At 35.9% G+C, this 17403-nt stretch overlaps 1 protein-coding gene across 4 annotated transcripts in view; it reads right to left on the bottom strand.

The window, feature by feature from the left end:
- LOC136033144 (uncharacterized) overlaps positions 1-14563 on the bottom strand; it is a 283627-nt gene extending 269064 nt beyond the window's left edge. For 2 of the 4 annotated variants that reach the window (XM_065713788.1, XM_065713789.1), the window contains exons 1-2: positions 14260-14563; positions 10991-11109 (exon numbers count right to left, since the gene is read on the bottom strand). The gene's annotated coding sequence lies outside the window, so the exon portion shown is untranslated. Of the gene's footprint in view, positions 1-5542; positions 5649-10990; positions 11110-14259 lie in introns of those variants that run through there. The other 2 variants (XM_065713785.1, XM_065713786.1) reach the window with 2 other exon arrangements.
- Positions 14564-17403: the final 2840 nt, after the last annotated feature.

The following is a 17403-nucleotide window of genomic DNA, read 5'->3' as shown; positions in this document are numbered from 1 at the left end:
ATAGCTATTATCTTTGAAATAGTCACACGATCAAATAAAAAAACTTCGAGGTCAACATACCCCCCCAGGAAGGGGGAAGTAAGGATTGTAACCTGTCCCCGGGGATAAAAAAGATTTTATGGAAGAGGTAGTCGTATAAACTTTGGAGGGGACCTAAATGATTAGAAATTCAAAATTCTAGTTCCCTTTAAGTGATCCAATGGCAACTAGCCCTCCCTCCTGCCTCTTCCCCACCAACACTTTACTTTTTTTCCCAAATTCGTCTGACTTAATTATTTATATACCCGTTTTGTTCAAAATTAAACAAAAATCACTTAAGGAAACTCCATGGATAACACAACACCCAGGACCCAGGGGCAAGTGATGTAAGTTATGTCCCCGGGGCAAGTTTTTATGGAAGGGATGGTAATATGAACTTTAGAAGGGGCTCATTTGACTTTAAGTCGGAATTTTCTAATTCCCTTTTTAAGAATCAAGAGTGGTCGGAGGGCTATGAGCCCCCCAAGGCCCCTTTTTTCTCCAAATACATCCAATCAAAATTTTGAGATGGCAAATTTTCAAAATATTCCGAATTCGACAAAACCCCCCGGAGCCAGTGGGCAAGTGTTGTAACTTATACATGGGGACATTCAAGGTTTTTGTGTGATGAGTGGTTGTATACACTTCAGAGGTGGCTCATTTAATTGAAAATTTTTTATTGCTATTTTTTTAAATATTCCAACAATCAGACAAAAAAAAAACCTCAGGGTCAACATAATCCCTCTCAGAGCCCGGAGGAAGGATTGTAAATTATGATTGGAGGCATATATGGTTCTTATGGAAGGTGTAAACTTCGAAGGGGATTCAAATGACCAGAAATTTAAAGTTTTAGTTCCCTTTTTGAGAGTCATAAGCAACCTGATGGCAACTAGTCCCCTACCCACCAACCGTTTTGGTTGGTGGCTCATTCCATTTGAAATAGAAAGTTCTAGTTCCCTTTTTAAGAGACAAAAGGGATCTGAGGGCAACTAGCCCTCCTGCCTTCTTTACCTCAAATCCATCCGATGGAAATTTTGATGAGGCCATTTTGTTAAGTTAAATCCAAAGATCAATTAACAAAACTCCAGGGTCAACACAAACCCCCAGATCCCTGGAGCAAGTGTGTATGTTACATTCAGGGGGCATACAAAGTTCGCATCTAAGGGTTTTGGAACTAGTCTAAAGATCAGATAAGCCAAGCCCCCGCCCCCTCACGAAAAACTTATGAACGATATTTTATTCCAAAGTTAAGCAAACTTACCCCTGGTCTTTTCTGGTGGGACGGACCCCCCCCCAAAAAAAATTTTAACGATATTTTATTCCAAAAATTATGGCAATTCACACCTGGCCCTCTATGGCTCGAAAAAAACAGCCTATTAACAACATTTTATTCCAAGACATAAGGGAGCTGACTCCTGGTCCTCCCAGGCCCGATAGCCCCTCCCTCCCTAAAACGTTATCAATGATAAATCATAGAAACTGACCCCAGGCCCTCCATACATGCCCCCCTCCCCAGTAAAAAATCTATTAACAATATTTTATTCCAAAATTCATGGGAGTTGACACATTTCTCTCCCTCCATGCCCCCCCCCCTCAACCAAAAACAAATTGTTAGTTATATTATATTCCAAAAACCATGGGATTTTAGTTTAATTTCATTAGCACTTTCCAAAACTTCTTCACTACAAATAAGAGTATGGCTTTTGCCACAGGGGCATAACTTGCATTCCTTGCCCCCAGGCTCCGGGGATTTGTTTCAATCCCGAAGGCCTTAATATATATAATCTTTGGACTATTTTAAATAATATGGCTATCTCAAATTTCTACTGGATGCATTTGGGGAAAAGAGGACGTGGAGGGGGACTAATTGCCCTCCGGTTACTTTTGACTCTTAAAGAGGGCACTGCCACTCTTGACTTCCAATTTACTGAGCTTTGAGTCCCATCAAAGCTTATGTGATCACCCCTTTAATAAAATATCTGTGTTAATAATGGGTAACGATTATATCTTATAGCCTTCGCCCTGAGTACTGGGGGGGGTATCATCCTTAAAGACATAACAACTGGACCAATCTACTATGTTGAACAAAATGGCTATCTCATAATTGGTTGTTTTTGGAGAAATGATGAGTGAGGGGGAGGGCTGGTTACCTTCCAATAACTTTTGAATCTTTAAAAAGGGCACTACAAATTTTAATTTCCAATCTAAGTGCCTTGATCATAAGATGCAAAGGAAACAAAATAATAGATTGTGCCCAAAAAGTTCTTTACTTAGGCAGCGCTATTGTACTGCCTATGATCTCTGGCCGTCTTAAGTTTGACTTTCTATAGTTTTTTTTTCTGCTGATCATAATTTTAATATTGCCTTTGCTAATCTTTGAAAAACTTCTTTTTCAGAAAACACTTTAATTAATTTTACAAAACATTCATTTTTTTTTATTTTGCTTCCGTTTTGAGATAACTTAACATAAATATTGTTTTTTTATTTATTTCTGCCAAGATTGGTTAAGAGAAGTATTTATTTTCAATTTCTGTGCATATTTAGTGTTTCTTAAAGGTAGCTCAATTGCATTCGAGCTATACTCTCAGCCTTGAGTTACCTAATATTTTGTTTATATTGGTTATAGTAAAAGAACCTTGAACCTTGAATAGAGTGCGAATAACACTCGCGCATTAATTGGGGTAAGAAGTCGATGAATTTCCAGTTTCTATGTCGAGTAATTTCTGTTTGTTTTCAGTTTAAGTATAATTTCAGTTTTATTTTTGGCACATTATAAGTTCATTATCGGTTTCGTTTCTTAGGCTAACATCTGCTTCTTTTAAATTTAATATCTGTATTTTAAGATTTTGTTGTTTTTTTATAACTACGATTGGGGTACAAGGGGATGACTTCCCAGTTCATATATCTAGTGATTTCTGTTCGTTTTAAGTTTGAGTTGAATATCAGTTTTATTTCTGGTATATTATAATTCCATTAATGGCTTCCCTTTTTATTAAATCAAACATCTATTTCTTTTAACTTCAATGCCTGTCTTTAATGTCTGATTTGTTTTTTATTATAATCGGGATACAAGAAGGTGACTTCCCAGTTCATATATCTAGTAATTTCTGTTTGTTTTGTGTTTTAGTTGAATATCGGTTTTATTTTTGGTACATTATAAGTTCATAATTTGTTTTGTTTTTTATTAAGTCTAACATCTGTTTTTTTTAACTTGTACCTTATTGTTCATTATAATTTCTGTCATTTTTTGCTCTACTCCAGACATACTTTTTTTTAATTGTAAAAACGAACATGCTTTAGTAAAAAAAAGATATTTAGAATGAAATTAAAAGTGACAGTAAATAAAAAGTAATTATCCCACATACGGAGGGGGTCAGCTCCCCTTTGAGACTTCACCCAACGATTTACGAAGAAGTCCAACTAGTGCTTGACCGAAAAAATTTCAAAGTGGAAAAATATAACAATTGGTGATTACAAGTTGTATGAAATGACGGCCTTTCAAAACATTCAAAAGATATTTTAGAGTTTAAAGTAAACTCGAATTAATAAAGTACTATATTCTCAGAGATTCTTTTTTAAAAAAATCAGCTTCGCCTCGCTTTGTTCTTATGTTAAAATGAAAAATTTGTTTCGGTGTGAAAAACTCAAACTTTAGCGTAAAGAGTGGGAGAAGTTAAGGAGAGATAATAAGCTCTCTTATATATAGGTTAATTTCTGTATGTTTTGCATTTTACTTTCACTTATATCTTTGGTTTGATTTTTTTTATGATATGTTAATACCCTTACTACAAAACATAGAACTAACTTCTCACTTAAGACATTAAAACATGATCGAGATAAAGTGAAGCTGACATTAAATAGGAGAAAAAACGCCTTCGTACTGTTTTCGTTTCTTAGAGCCAATCTGACTGCATAGAATTATGAATAGGTTCCATATCATCTGTATAGTTTTTCGTAATAGCTAAATAGACTTATAATTTATACCTACAGTATAATTCTCATACATCTAAAATGATTCAATCTAATGATTTTGATTAAACAAAATTTTCTCAACTTGAAAGATCTAACATACCAACGGCAAGCCCAAGATCTAGCTCAGAACATTTTGACGGATAGCTCAGAACATATATCTTATTTTCTACCCTTACTTAATTAATCTTGTCTTGTTTGACATCCATACCTAACAAAAATTAAACATCCCAAATTGAGAACAATGAAAGAGTGGCTTTAAAAAATATTTTTAGTTTCTTCTTCACTGTTTATGAGAAGGTTTTAAATCAGTTTCATTTCATTTCCTCGTAAATGAGGCGACACTCACTTAACATGAACTTAAGACTAAAATAATTATAGTCCGACTTTGGTACTTGCATTTTTTATCCCAGCCAAAGAAACTCGGAAGCTGTATATCGTAGTTTACTTAAGGTGCAGTGTAACTTAACTCTATTAAACTCAACCCCGCTCAATTCAACACTTTTAAGTCGGCGTTCATTTGTATAAACCCCTTTTTAATACAACCCCTTTCAGCTCAACCCGATAAAACTCATCCTGAATTAACTTTAGCTTACCCCAATTCAACACAGCCCAATTCAAATCAATCCGGTACTCCTCAATCCTATTCAACTCAGTTCAATTGAGTCCAACCACATTTGTGTCAACCCTAAGTAGGTTCAACATCCATTCAACTCAACACTTATTCAACTCAATCCGTGTATAACTAAGCCCCATGCAACTCAACTTGCGTTCCCCTCACCCCATTCAACTCAATACTGCGCAGCTAAACACTATTAACTTTAAACTCATGAAAACCACCATATTCAGCTGACATTCATACTTCTTCAAATTGGACAGTTTAAGCCCTTATTAAGCTCTAGCCCCTATTCGATAATAAATACCCATCCAAAAAGACCCCTCGTTGCCTTTTTGGCACTAGATTCCATTGTTACATAAACACAACTGTGATATTGAAAGTGGAAATAGTTATTCTACTTTTTAGATTCAAGTATAGAAAAACATGTTTTTGAAAATAAAATTCCTGAAATTAAGTTTATTTTCATAAGCGTAACTTCAGGAATTAAGTTTCCTTAGTTCCTGAAATTATTTATTTTGGGTTTTCATGATAAAACCCTAAACAAACGGAAATTATCCTGTATACAAGAGTTGCTGCTACCCTCTCAATCCTCCCATTCTTTACGCTAACCTTTTTTCCGCCAATGCTTCAACAAAGAAAAAATGTATTTGTTTAAGCAATAATAGAACTTTCAGGCCTAATTTTTTGAAAATAAATCGAAAAAAAAGAAGAAATAAATAATGAAAATAACGCTTTTGATAATCAACTGGCCACGTTTTTGTACTCTAAACTATTTTTTTCACCTTAACTAAGGTTAAACTTCACAAATAGCTCTTATATAAAAAGTATAACATCCCCGTTCTGAGTTTTAAATTATACCCTTTACTTTCATGAAAAGAGTTTTTTTTCAGATTTAACCTAAAAATGAGACTTTGCAGTTAAGGCTCTTTTGCTTACCGAACCAAAATCTAATCCAATTTTAATGATAAACCCAACCAATCTCAATAGACAGTGAATGTCTTCTTTGAATAGATTCTTAAAACAAAATAGAAACAGGTTTGCGATTCTCATTATCAAACAACTTGGTTAATACGGGATTATTGTTCTATGAAAGTTAGAAATTAATTTGTGGTTTCATGATGTGGTTTTCGCTATTTTTAATCTGGAAAGACATTTAGGATGAATATTTCTGTTGATAAAAAAGGATAAAAAAAATAATGTTTTTTCTTGATTACAATTGTCTAATTTTGTGAAAAATTGAAACAACATAAACGTACTACTGATATGAAAATCGACATTTGTTGGGATACTTCTGCATAAAAATTTGCGCCCCTTTTAATGAAAATAGAAAATTGTGAGCTCAACATTGATCCAAAAATTGTAAGTTGCAAGAAATGCCCTGTAGAATTGTAGGTTCACCTATTGTAGATATCGAAGAAAGTAGCCCAAAAAAATTACATGAACCACATCAAGATTGCTACTTTCACAAACTACCGTACAGTATTATAATTTGAAAGGTTATTTTAATCATGGAAAAGTGTTTCCAAATTTGGAGCAAAATATTGAAAAATACAAATTGTCTAGGATACATTGGCTAGGAGTGTACACGGCTCCTTAAACCGAGCACAGAATCTTTGTACTCAAGATTGCGAAAATAGGAGCCATCGTTGCAGAAATTACAATCGTTAACTCTAAGAAATATCACGAAGAATACACAAAATGATGGGAAAATTGGAAAAAATGTAGCCGGGATTTCTCAAAGAAAAAATTACATACAGAAAAAAAAGAGCTGTGACGAGAACGGCAAAACGGAGTCAGAACTCCATTAATTTTACTGAGAGTTGATAAGCAATTTTACATCCTTTTATTTAAATCATACACTAATCTTCGACTCCCTAGGGATATTCCTGCGGCCCTGAAAAGTACTCCGTTTTTTTTCCTATATTGGTCTTCGAATCATCTTCGTAATTCATGGATTTCAATTCGCTATCCACTTGTCATATCGTTTGGAATATACCCGACTTCAAGGTTGTATCCAGGGGAGGGATAAGGGGGTTTGAATACACCCCCCCTCTCAAGATATCATGGAAATGGAACTGCCTGACTCAGTTCATAATGACCTGAGTAAGCTTGAGAATGTCACCCTTTGGGTACCTTCAAAAGAATCATAAAAAAATTATCTGAAGGACATATTCCAAGGAGTATTCTTCGTTTTTCCGATTCGACCATCTGGGGAGAAGTGGGGGGACGGTTAAATCGGAAAAATTAGAAAAAATGAGGCATTTTTAACTTACAAATGAGTGATTAGATCTTAATGACATTTGATGTTTGGAAGAATATTGTATCTCAGAGCTCTTATTTTAAATCTGGAGTGGGTCTGGTGACATTGGGAGGAGTTTGGGGGAACCTAAAATCTTGGAAAACACTTAGACCGGAGGGATCGGGATGAAATTGAATGGGAAAAATAAGCACCAGTTCTAGATACGTGATTGACATAACCCGAATGGCCACTCTCTTTGGGGGAGTTGGGGGGAAGGTTAATTCTGAAAAATTAGAAAATTGGGCTATTTTTAACTTACGAAAGAGTGATCAGGTCTTGTTGAAATTTAATATTTAGAAAAAACTAGGAATTCAGATCTGTTATTTGAAATCCCGACTGGATCCAGTGTCATTGAGGGGGAGTTGAGGGGGGAACCGGAAATCTTGGAAAACGCTTAAAGCGGACAGATCAGGATGAAACTTTGTGGTGAAAATTAATAATCACAATTCCAAAATACGTGACTGACATAACCCGACTGGATCCGCTCTCTTTGGTGGAGTTGGAGGGGAGTAATTTGGAAAAATTTGAAAAAATGAGGTATTTGTAACTTACGAACGGGTGATCAGATCTTAATGAAATTTGATATTTAGAATTATTTTATGCTTTAGAGCTCACTTTTTAAATCCCGACCAGATCTGAGGACACCGGGGGGAGCTGGAGGGGGATACTGGAATTCTTTGAAAACATGAAAATTGAGGTATCTTTATCTTACGAATGGGTAATTGGATCTTAGTGAAAACTGGTATATAGAAGGATCTTATGTCTCAGATGCTCTCCTTTCAATTCGAATCGGATCCGGGTATACAGGGGGTTGGAGGGGGGAAACAGAAATCTTGGAGACCGGAAATCTTGGAAAGCGTTTAGAGTGGAGAGATCGGGATGAAAATTGATGGGAAGAATAAGCACAAGTTATAGACACGTGACTGGCATAATTGGAACGGATCTGTTCTCTTTGGGAGAGTTAGGGGGGTTTAATTTGGAAAAATTAGTAAAATTGAGGTATTTTTAGCTTAAGAAGGGTTGACCGGATCATAATGAAATTTGATGTTTAGAAAGAACTCTTGTCTTAGAGCTTTGATTTCAAATCCTGACCAGATTTGTTGACACTGGGGGGAGTTGGAGGGGAAACTGGGAATTTTGGAAAACGCTTAGAGTGGTGAGATCGGGATGAAACTTTGTGAGTAGAATAAGCGAATTTCGTAGATATGTGATTGACTTAACCAGACTGAATCCATTCTCTTTGGAGGAGTTAGGGGGTGGGGTTCCGTGCTTTGGCGAGTTTGGTGCTTCTGGACGTGCTAGGACGATGAAAATTGGTAGGCGTGTCAGGGAGCTGCACAAACTGACTTGATAAATTGGTTTTCCCCGATTCAACCATCAGGGGGAGCTGAAGGAAGAGGAAAAATTAGAAAATATTATATATTTTTAACTTACGAATGGGTGATCGGATCTTAATGAATTTTGATGTTTAGAAGGACCTCATGACTCTGAGCTCTTATTTTAAATTCCGACACGCTCTAAGCCTATGATTTTCCTTTTAAATCAATCTGCTGATTCTTAGAATTTTGCTAGAGCTCAAACCATATGAACTCTTGGAATCTTCTGGCCTCGTCACAAGTGCCATAGGACCTCTTAGCTCTTGTTTTGTTGGGATGTACCTTTTTAGACTGCGTTGGGAATTTTTGTTGTAAGTGGTGTTTAGCTTGTAAGTAGCATCTCTCGTGGCTTAGTTTAGGCTGGTTTCGATTGGTGGATGATAGTTTTTTCAATTGAGGATTTGTTTCTGCTTTGTGTTTTTTGCGTGTGTATGTATTGATTTAGTTGTGCTGATTTATTTTTGTAGTATTTTCATCAATATGCACAGGCCATATAGCCTTTTGTTGGACCAGAGGCTCAATTGTGTTTTTTTTGTAGATTTTGACATAAACTGATTTATAGATTAGAAAAAATTAATAAAACAAAATAAAAATAGAATAAAGATTAAAATATTGCAAGCTATGAAAGTTATGATGGTGCTCCAGAAGATGGGGGAGGATTTGTTAGATGTTTACCAGAGAAACTGCTTACGAATTGTTTTGGGTTTCTTCAATCGACTGACTTTGTCTCATACAGTAAGCTGTGGGGAAAATGTGGTTCAATTCCGCTTTAACGGGTCATAATGAGATAAAAGTCGGAATTGTTAGAACACGTTCCGTGAGCGAGCCAACGTATGGGATATGAGGATGTCGTAAGGAAAGATTTAAGCGAAAATGGAATTATTTGAATGTAGTAAAGAGCAAGGCTTCAAATAGACTGGGACAGAAGAGGTGTTTGTGTAACTGCGTTGGACTCAGGTGGCTTAGTGCTGGAGTGAGTTGTTAGCTGTTGTAGTAAGGATTCAGGAAACAAGACACTAAAGGAATAATTGAAAAAGGCAACCCAATTTTATGCAAAAGGAGAAAGAACATTTATGAGGTACAAAATGGATCACATCTGGGATATCCAACAAGACACAAAATGAAAAGAAATTATAATGAGTAATCAGTTCAAACTTAAAACGAATCAAACTCGACAGAAACTAGATTATGGTTGCTCCCTACACCAACTTAGGACCAGAACGTTATTTGCGCGTAACTGAAAACAAATAATATTTTGAACGTTACCCTTTATAAAGATAATTAATCCGAGATTGCATACACTTCCAGGAATGATTAGGATTATTCATTAAACGCTAAATCTACTTTCTTTAGCTCTTTTCATTGTGGCGATTTTCTTTCCTCTTTTCTCTTGTTATTATAGATTTTTTGACGAATAAAATCACCTTGTTTAAAATACTTAGCGTTTTCAACGGGATGTAAACGTAATAGAAGCAATTTAGATGTTTAGAGAAGAGAAAAATTCGTAAATATTGATTAGACATGTGCTGTAAACCTTTGATGTATTGTTGTTGATTGTATAACAACAAAAACACTATCATCGAAACCAAATTTGTTTTCAGTAAAACAGTACTGGTCTTTAGAAGGCTTAGGAAGTATAACTAAGGCTTAGAGAAGGCTTAGATGATCCTGTTTGAGGTAATTTCTGTTTGACTTAGGTTTAAATTGTTCGTTCACTGCTATTTCCCTTTCAGCACCGTGAATGACCTGACGAGGATAGACTAGACACAAGAAGTTAGGTCTGCTTGAGTATTTTGAGATTGTTTGAGTTCTTTGCTTCGTCACAAGTTCCCCCCATCCCCAACAGGATAATCTTACTTGTGCGGCATCACGGTGGATCTTACACGAGTTTTCATAAACTCAACTGCTAACGGCGCTACAGTGTGCCCATAAGGAGTGGCGCCCCTCGAGGAAATTACAGACTAGTAAACAACGCAGTATTTGCACTGTGTTTTGATTAATGGATAATTTTTCTGGGTTTGGTCTATATTCGTGATTTTTTGGGGCGCTGAAAAACCTTCTCCTAGCAAAGCTATATATTGTGGGTTGCCTCCCCATAGTAGCATAATATTTTATGCTACTATGGGGGTGTAAATGAATATATAATGAGTCGAAGGGAATAGGTTTGATGTCTGAATTGTCTACGCAGGATTACAGCTCTTGTCGATTAAAATGCATCACCAAATGTTGGGCCAAGGATTGCATAAAGCTTCCATTCAATAGGAGGTCCCAGGTACTCCTTGCTGTCTGGTTCTAAGCCGGCTTAATAATAAATTCTTTAATTCAAAGAATTCGAAATCGGCAACTTGGAATGTTACAATATGAACAAACAACTATCGCATTCACATTTTGACTGATAAATTTAAACTCTTTTAACTGGACTTGGCAGAAGTTTTGGAAACTCACATCCCGGGGACAGGAAACATCAAATTCTATGATACAGATTTTATTTGCTCAGGCAAACGCGGGGTGCGTAAGCAGGGAGTAAGACTCATGATGAATTAGCAGGAAGCTGCTAAGCCTTTTTTAGGTCGGTAAGGTATTAATGATATAATTCTAGTTGTTCATTTTGTAACTAAAACGTGTACAGTATCAGTCATTTCGGTATATACACACGTCCTGTAGAACCGACTGATGGAGATAGTGTTGACTAAGATGGATTTTACTTACCACCACTGGAACGAATAGAGAGAGTGCTAGGTAGAAGTACGATATTATATCAGCCGATTTTAATGCACAGGTGGTTAGAATTAGCGATAGATGGCATCTTAGCCTCGGTAAATTTGGTGCTGGAAAAGAGAATAGTAATGGTTACAGACTATTGCAATTTTGCACCTACAACAATCTAATTATAACGAATGCGGTATTGGGTCACAAAATGACCAATACGTTAACATGATATTTACATAACGGTAAGACAGCTTATCTTATTGATTATTTTATTCTAAACCAAATATTGGCAGGGTCGATACAAGATACTGGGGAATATGGGAGGTTTTTTTATTGATGTTAAAAGTAAATTCACCATCTGCTAGTGTCTAGGGTTAATTTAAAGCAGAAGTTTAGAACGGGTAACTACCTTCCGGGAAGATATAACGCTTGTAGACTGGTGGATTAGAATTTGAGAAAAATTTCGAGGAGTAGTTGAATACAAAATTAAAGAGCTAAAAAGTAAACAATGTAAAATAAAAAATTGATAGGGTAATTTTGGGAAAATAATTTCTGGAGCCATTGATGGTGTCTTAGGGAACAAATTTAGAAACGCTGCTAGGAATATTAGTGAAATGCCTTAAGTTAAATAGAGAGAAAGAGGGGTTTGTACAAGGATTTGCATTTAAAGATATTATTTGGGTAATAGGTCACAAGGAAATAAAAGGAATGCAAGGAAAGAGGAGAAGCGTTAAAATATGAGTGAAGGAAGTGTAAAGAAGAGGTCATGGATAAATTTCTGAAGATCTGGAAGATGCAGCCGATGGCATTATAGTAAAATATTGTGCTAGTATGTCAATAAATTGAGAAAGAATAGTCAATATGGACTTATCTCAGTTAAAGATAGGAACCGGGTTATATTTAGTGACAAGGAAAGAGTTAAAGAGATATGGGTAGAACATTTTGAGAATATGCGAAACCGTGATAGAGTTACAGTAAAGGATGTTGAGAAGAATTAAAAGATTTATAATACTTTGGATGTGCAGGAAGATTTAGTTTTTGCTTAAAGAATTAAGAAACTATGGACCCCAGGTGCTGCTAGTGTGGTAAATGATTTCCTTTAAATATGTCGGCTATGAAGTAAAAATACTTAATGAAGATCACTAACATGATTTGTTTAAAGTGGAAATACTAACCGATCTTAGGAAAACTCTAATTAAACCTCTTCATAAGGAAGGTGATAAGACTGTGGTAAGTGTTTAGGCAGATGCTTGGTTTCTGTAGGAGTCAAATTACTTACTATGATGATATTTATTTACTTACAAAGAGCACAGCAAAGGCAATGGGAATACATGGGATCAATTGAGAAAGAAAAACTCTCCTAGACTTAGATTATGCCGAAGGTTTAAGAATCTTAGATGAAAATGCTAGCAAAATGAATTATTTTTGGAGGCGTTGATAGTTCAAGGTGCAATAATAGGCTTAGAAATTAATTTTATGAAGACCAAGTCACTAAAACTAGGAATAAGTCGAAGTGAAGAGGCTGTGATGGGTTATGACAAGACTGATCAAGTGGACAGCTTCATTTACATAGCTGGGGGTCGCAGTGAGGACGTTAAGAATAGAATAGCCAAGGCCTGTTTTGTTCACATTTTAACAGTTTGGAAGAATGCGAAGATATTCCTATCTTCAAAGCAATATTAGAGTTTTGGAAGCTAGAGTGATGATGGTTGTCACGTATGGCTTCGAAGCGTGGGCGCTCCAAAAAACGGAATAGGATTTGTTAGATGTTTTCCAAAGGTTTTGCCTACCGATTGTTTTGGGTACCCGACTGACTGACCGTATCTCGAACAGTTGTTTGTGCAAAAATTGAGGTTCAATCACCCGTTTTAGGGCTATAATGAGAGAAACGTTGAGAAGGCAAGGACACGTTCTACAGATAAAGGACGACATATTGCCATCGTCCTTGTCGGCCAACCGTATAGGGTAAAATGAAAAGCGAGTCATCCCCAAACGCGCTGGGAAGAAAGATGTCATCAGGAAATATTCAAGGGAAATGGGAGCTTCTTCGGAGGTGTAAAGAGGGAGGCTTTAGTATATTTGGGTGGAGCAGAGCGTGCGTAGCTGTGTTGACCTCAGGTAGCTTGGTGCTGCGTTGAACTGTTACTAGTAGTAGTAATAGTAGTAAGTATTAGGATTAACAGTAGTAGTAGTAGTAGCAGTAGTAGCAGTAGTAGTAGTAGTAGTAGTAGTAGTAGTAGTAGTAGTAGTAGTAGTAGTAGTAGCAGTAGTTGCAGTAGTAGTAGTAGTAGTAGTAGTAGTAGTAGTAGTAGTAGTAGTAGTAGTAGTAGTAGTAGTTGTAGTAGTAGTAGTAGCAGTAGCAGTAATACTAGGAGTATTAGTAGTATTAGTAGTAGTAGTAGTAGTAGTAGTAGTAGTAGTAGTAGTAGTAGTAGTAGTAGTAGTAGTAGTAGTAGTAGTAGTAGTAGTAGTAGAGAGAGAGAGAGAGAGAGAGAGAGAGAGAGAGAGAGAGAGAGAGAGAGAGAGAGAGAGAGATCAGTATATTTAAAAACCATCGTAGCATAGCTAAATTCAGTTTTTTCACAAAAATCATACATTTAAACGAAAATCACACACTACGACTCAGCATTAAAAATGTATGTGAAGAAAGGCACAAATGAGTTGGCGTAACGATTAGTTCGTACTTTAGGGGGTACAAGTTTATTTTGTAACCGAGTTCGGCTATTGGGAGGGGCTGGTTCGGATAGTATTGATCGGTGGCTCTTATTGGCTAGGACGGATTTTCTAAATTGCTGAATAAGGTGTTCAAGCCGGGCTTTAAGTGGAGATAAATCTAATTTAGCGAGGGCTTGATCATTGGGTATGTCACGGTTTTGGAGTATAATCCTTGTTGCTCTTTTCTGGACGGACTCTATGTCGCGTAATAGGTACGCTGTGCGGATAGCAGATGGACCCCAAACCGGGCACGCGTACTCAAGCAGCGGGCGAACGTAACACATGTAGGCATGGACAAGACTTACAGTATCACACCCAAAACGCCTAATTTTGGTAAGTGTCTGAAGGCTTGCATTAGTCTTGTGGACGGTTAAATTAATATGGGCACTGAAACGCAGACACATCTTTACAATTTAGTGTTCCTAAGTACGGAGAGGAGAAAAAAGGTACTTGCTAAATGAGAGCTAATATAAGGACGGTAAGTCATATAGGGCCTCGCTTAAGAGGTTTTCTTGGCAAAAGATCTACAAGACCTTAATAAGTGATACACATACCTTATTCTAAAGTCAATTCTCTAAAAGACTGTTCTGAACCGGTAGCTTCTGGCAAAGTGCAAAACCCTTTGAAATCTGCAATCTGCAGAGTATAGTACTGTGCCTTCTTTCTGTTCAAAGGGGGTATGAAAATGTTCAAGCTTTTCTAGTGTAATGCCACGAATAACTAAATCCATACACCTAAAATTATTTGGGAAACACTCACAGGACGAAATATTCTATATCCTAAGATTATCAACTTGCTCTAAGCTCACACTGTAGTAGATGTGTAAAATAATTTGCCCATCTTTGAATAAAAAAAAATCAAACACTTGACACTACACATCATTTAACCAAACTAATTAATACTAACAAATAGAGTTTAAATAAATTACAAAAGAGTAAGCGGGGATTTCCCTGGATGTTGCCAAAGACCGTTCAAGTCCAAATCCACTGACTGAACTGTACAGTATTCAGTGTTTGTTTCATCAAGGGTAGTATGGAAGTTTAATTGCCTATGATAAAAGTGAGAAATTAAATAAAAAAAACAAGTTTTTTCAAATGAAAGTAAGGAGTGACATTAAAACTTAAAACGAACAGAAATTACTCCGTACATGAAAGGGGCTTTTCCTCCTCGACACCCCGCTCTTTTCGCTAAAGTTTTTTATTGTTTTAAAAAGTAGAGTTGCGAGAATGAATCAAACTTTACCGCAAGGAGCGAGGGATTGCAGAGGGAACAACCCATTTCATAGAGGGAGTAATTTCTGTTCGTTTTAAGTTTTAATATCGCTCCTTACTTTCATTTCAAAAAGCATATTTTTTATTTAGTTTTTGAAAGTTTTTGAATTAATGCATGTTTGATTTTGGCTCTCCATACATAAATTATTAAAATAAAATTTGCATATTAATTCTTTTTTTGGCTAAATGGCTTTCTCTTAGTTTTGATCAGACGATTTTGAGAAATCAAGGGTGAGTAAGGAGGCCTAGTTGCCCTCCAATTTTTCGGTTACTTAAAAAGGCAACTTTTAATTTTTAACGAACGTTTTTAGTAGTAAAAAATATACGTAACTTAAGAATTAACTTACGTAATAAACTTTTATATTCTTATATTTTCGATTATATATATGAGGAGGTTTGTCACCTCGTTAATACCTCGCTCTTCACGCTAAATCTTAAGTTTTGTCCCAATTCTTTAAGAATGACCCCTGAATCAGAAAGGCCGTAGAATAAATAGTTGAGATTACTAAAAATAATTTAACATAAAGAGCGAAGTATTTATCTCCTCCTAAATACCTCGCTTTTTATGCTAAAGTATTTTTAGAGCCCATCATATGCGTAATAATCTCTGTTCGTTTTAAGTTTTAATGCTTCTCCTTACTTTCAATTGAAAAAACTTTTTCATGTTTATATTTTCATTGTTTTTTTTAATAGTAATGCTAGAAAATCCTGCGCCCTTTTCATTGAGTTTCTCATCCCCCATGAAATATTTCTCCAAGGAAAGATCCTCCTATATAGCCCCCTCCCCTGAACCCCACACCCAAACCAAAAAAATCCCCCTAAAACGTCGATACACGACGATACACGTCGATTACTGTATGTAAACATTGATCAAAGTTTGTAACTTGCAGCCCCTCCCCCAAGGACTATGGAGGGGGGGGGGTAAATCATCCCCAAAGATATAGCAATAAATGATTTTAAAAAATATGTAGTAGACAAGTGCAAAATATTACATGAAGAATTGAATGAAAGTGAAGGGATTCTAAAAATGGTAGAATCATTAATGACTGATAATGCAAAAAAAGGAAGAAAAGAAGCCTACTACCCCTTCTTGGACAAACCATAGGATGCGTAACAGGGTTAGCAACTGAAGGAGAGGTAGAAGCAATCCTTCAAGAAATGGATTATATATCAAAAAAGAATGAAAAGTTAGTTCACCTGTCACACCTTTCTATCTCATTAGTGAAAGACCTAGACAGAGGACTGAAAATGGAACGAAATAAAACCTTTGAAATCTTGAGGAAAATTTCAAAATGGATTATTGAATACGTATCTAAACAGAATGCTGAGATAAATTTTCTACGACTACAGGTAAACCAAGAAATTACAAGAAGTTCTATTCAGGTTAAGAAATTGGTAAACAAAACTGACAGGATAATACTTTCCATTCTTCAGGCAGAAAATAGAAGTTTCCCATTTCTTGTTACAAATACTACCGACATCCTTAAGACAATTTTTAAGATTGCATTACCGATAGGCTACAGAATATCTATTAATTATAAACGTTACGGGTTATTGGAACTATATAAAGAGACTCCTTGTAATGTGGCCACCCAAAAACTAAAATTAATGGCAGTTTTGTTTTCTGTGTCTCAAATAAACAGGATGAGTTAAGAATGTTCGAAATGTTCTTCATACCGTTGCCGGTACTCAATACCTCGCAGTTTTTTCAAATAGAGAATGAGTATAAAGTTTTTGGACTTATTAAGGATCAAAATATGTATTCCCTAGCAGATTACCATTTAGATAAAGAAAGTAACTTAGACAGTGTACCAATATTATGCAACACCCAATTTCTTATAAGGAAAACACAAATGAACTCCTACAGCTTAGCAAATTACAATAACAAATAGTGTATTAGCAAATGAAGTGTGTTCAACCAAAATAGTAAATGCAAATAAAGCCTTAATCCAGAGAGTCGAAAAAACAGAACACATTATCACATCTCCCTTCAAAGAAGCGCTAAGAACCCTTTTTGAATGCAAGGCAGAGAGAGAGAAAATAAAATCAAACAGTTCGTGGTAACGAACTGTAGTAAGGAGCGACCCGGCTCAATAGTAACCAAAACTCTAAAAAATGGAATTTTGATACCAATAGCTATATCAAAAGAATCGCATTTTAATGCTGGTTTTAAATATATAAGTTTCATCAAGTTTAGTCTTACCCATCAAAAGTTACGAGCCTGAGAAAATTTGCGTTATTTTAGAAAATAGGGAGAAACACCCCCTAAAAGTCATAGAATCTTAACGAAAATCACACCATCAGATTCAGCGTATTAGAGAACCCTATTGTAGAAGTTTCGAGCTCCTATCTACAAAAATGTGGAATTTTGCATTTTTTGCCAGAAGGCAGATCACGGATGCGTGTTTATTTGTTTTTTTGTTTTTT

Source organism: Artemia franciscana, chromosome 11 (genome assembly GCF_032884065.1).
Source record: "Artemia franciscana chromosome 11, ASM3288406v1, whole genome shotgun sequence".
Lineage (NCBI taxonomy): Eukaryota > Metazoa > Arthropoda > Branchiopoda > Anostraca > Artemiidae > Artemia > Artemia franciscana.
Note: the sequence above shows the minus strand (reverse complement) of the source record. Positions and strands in the feature narration are given on the sequence as shown.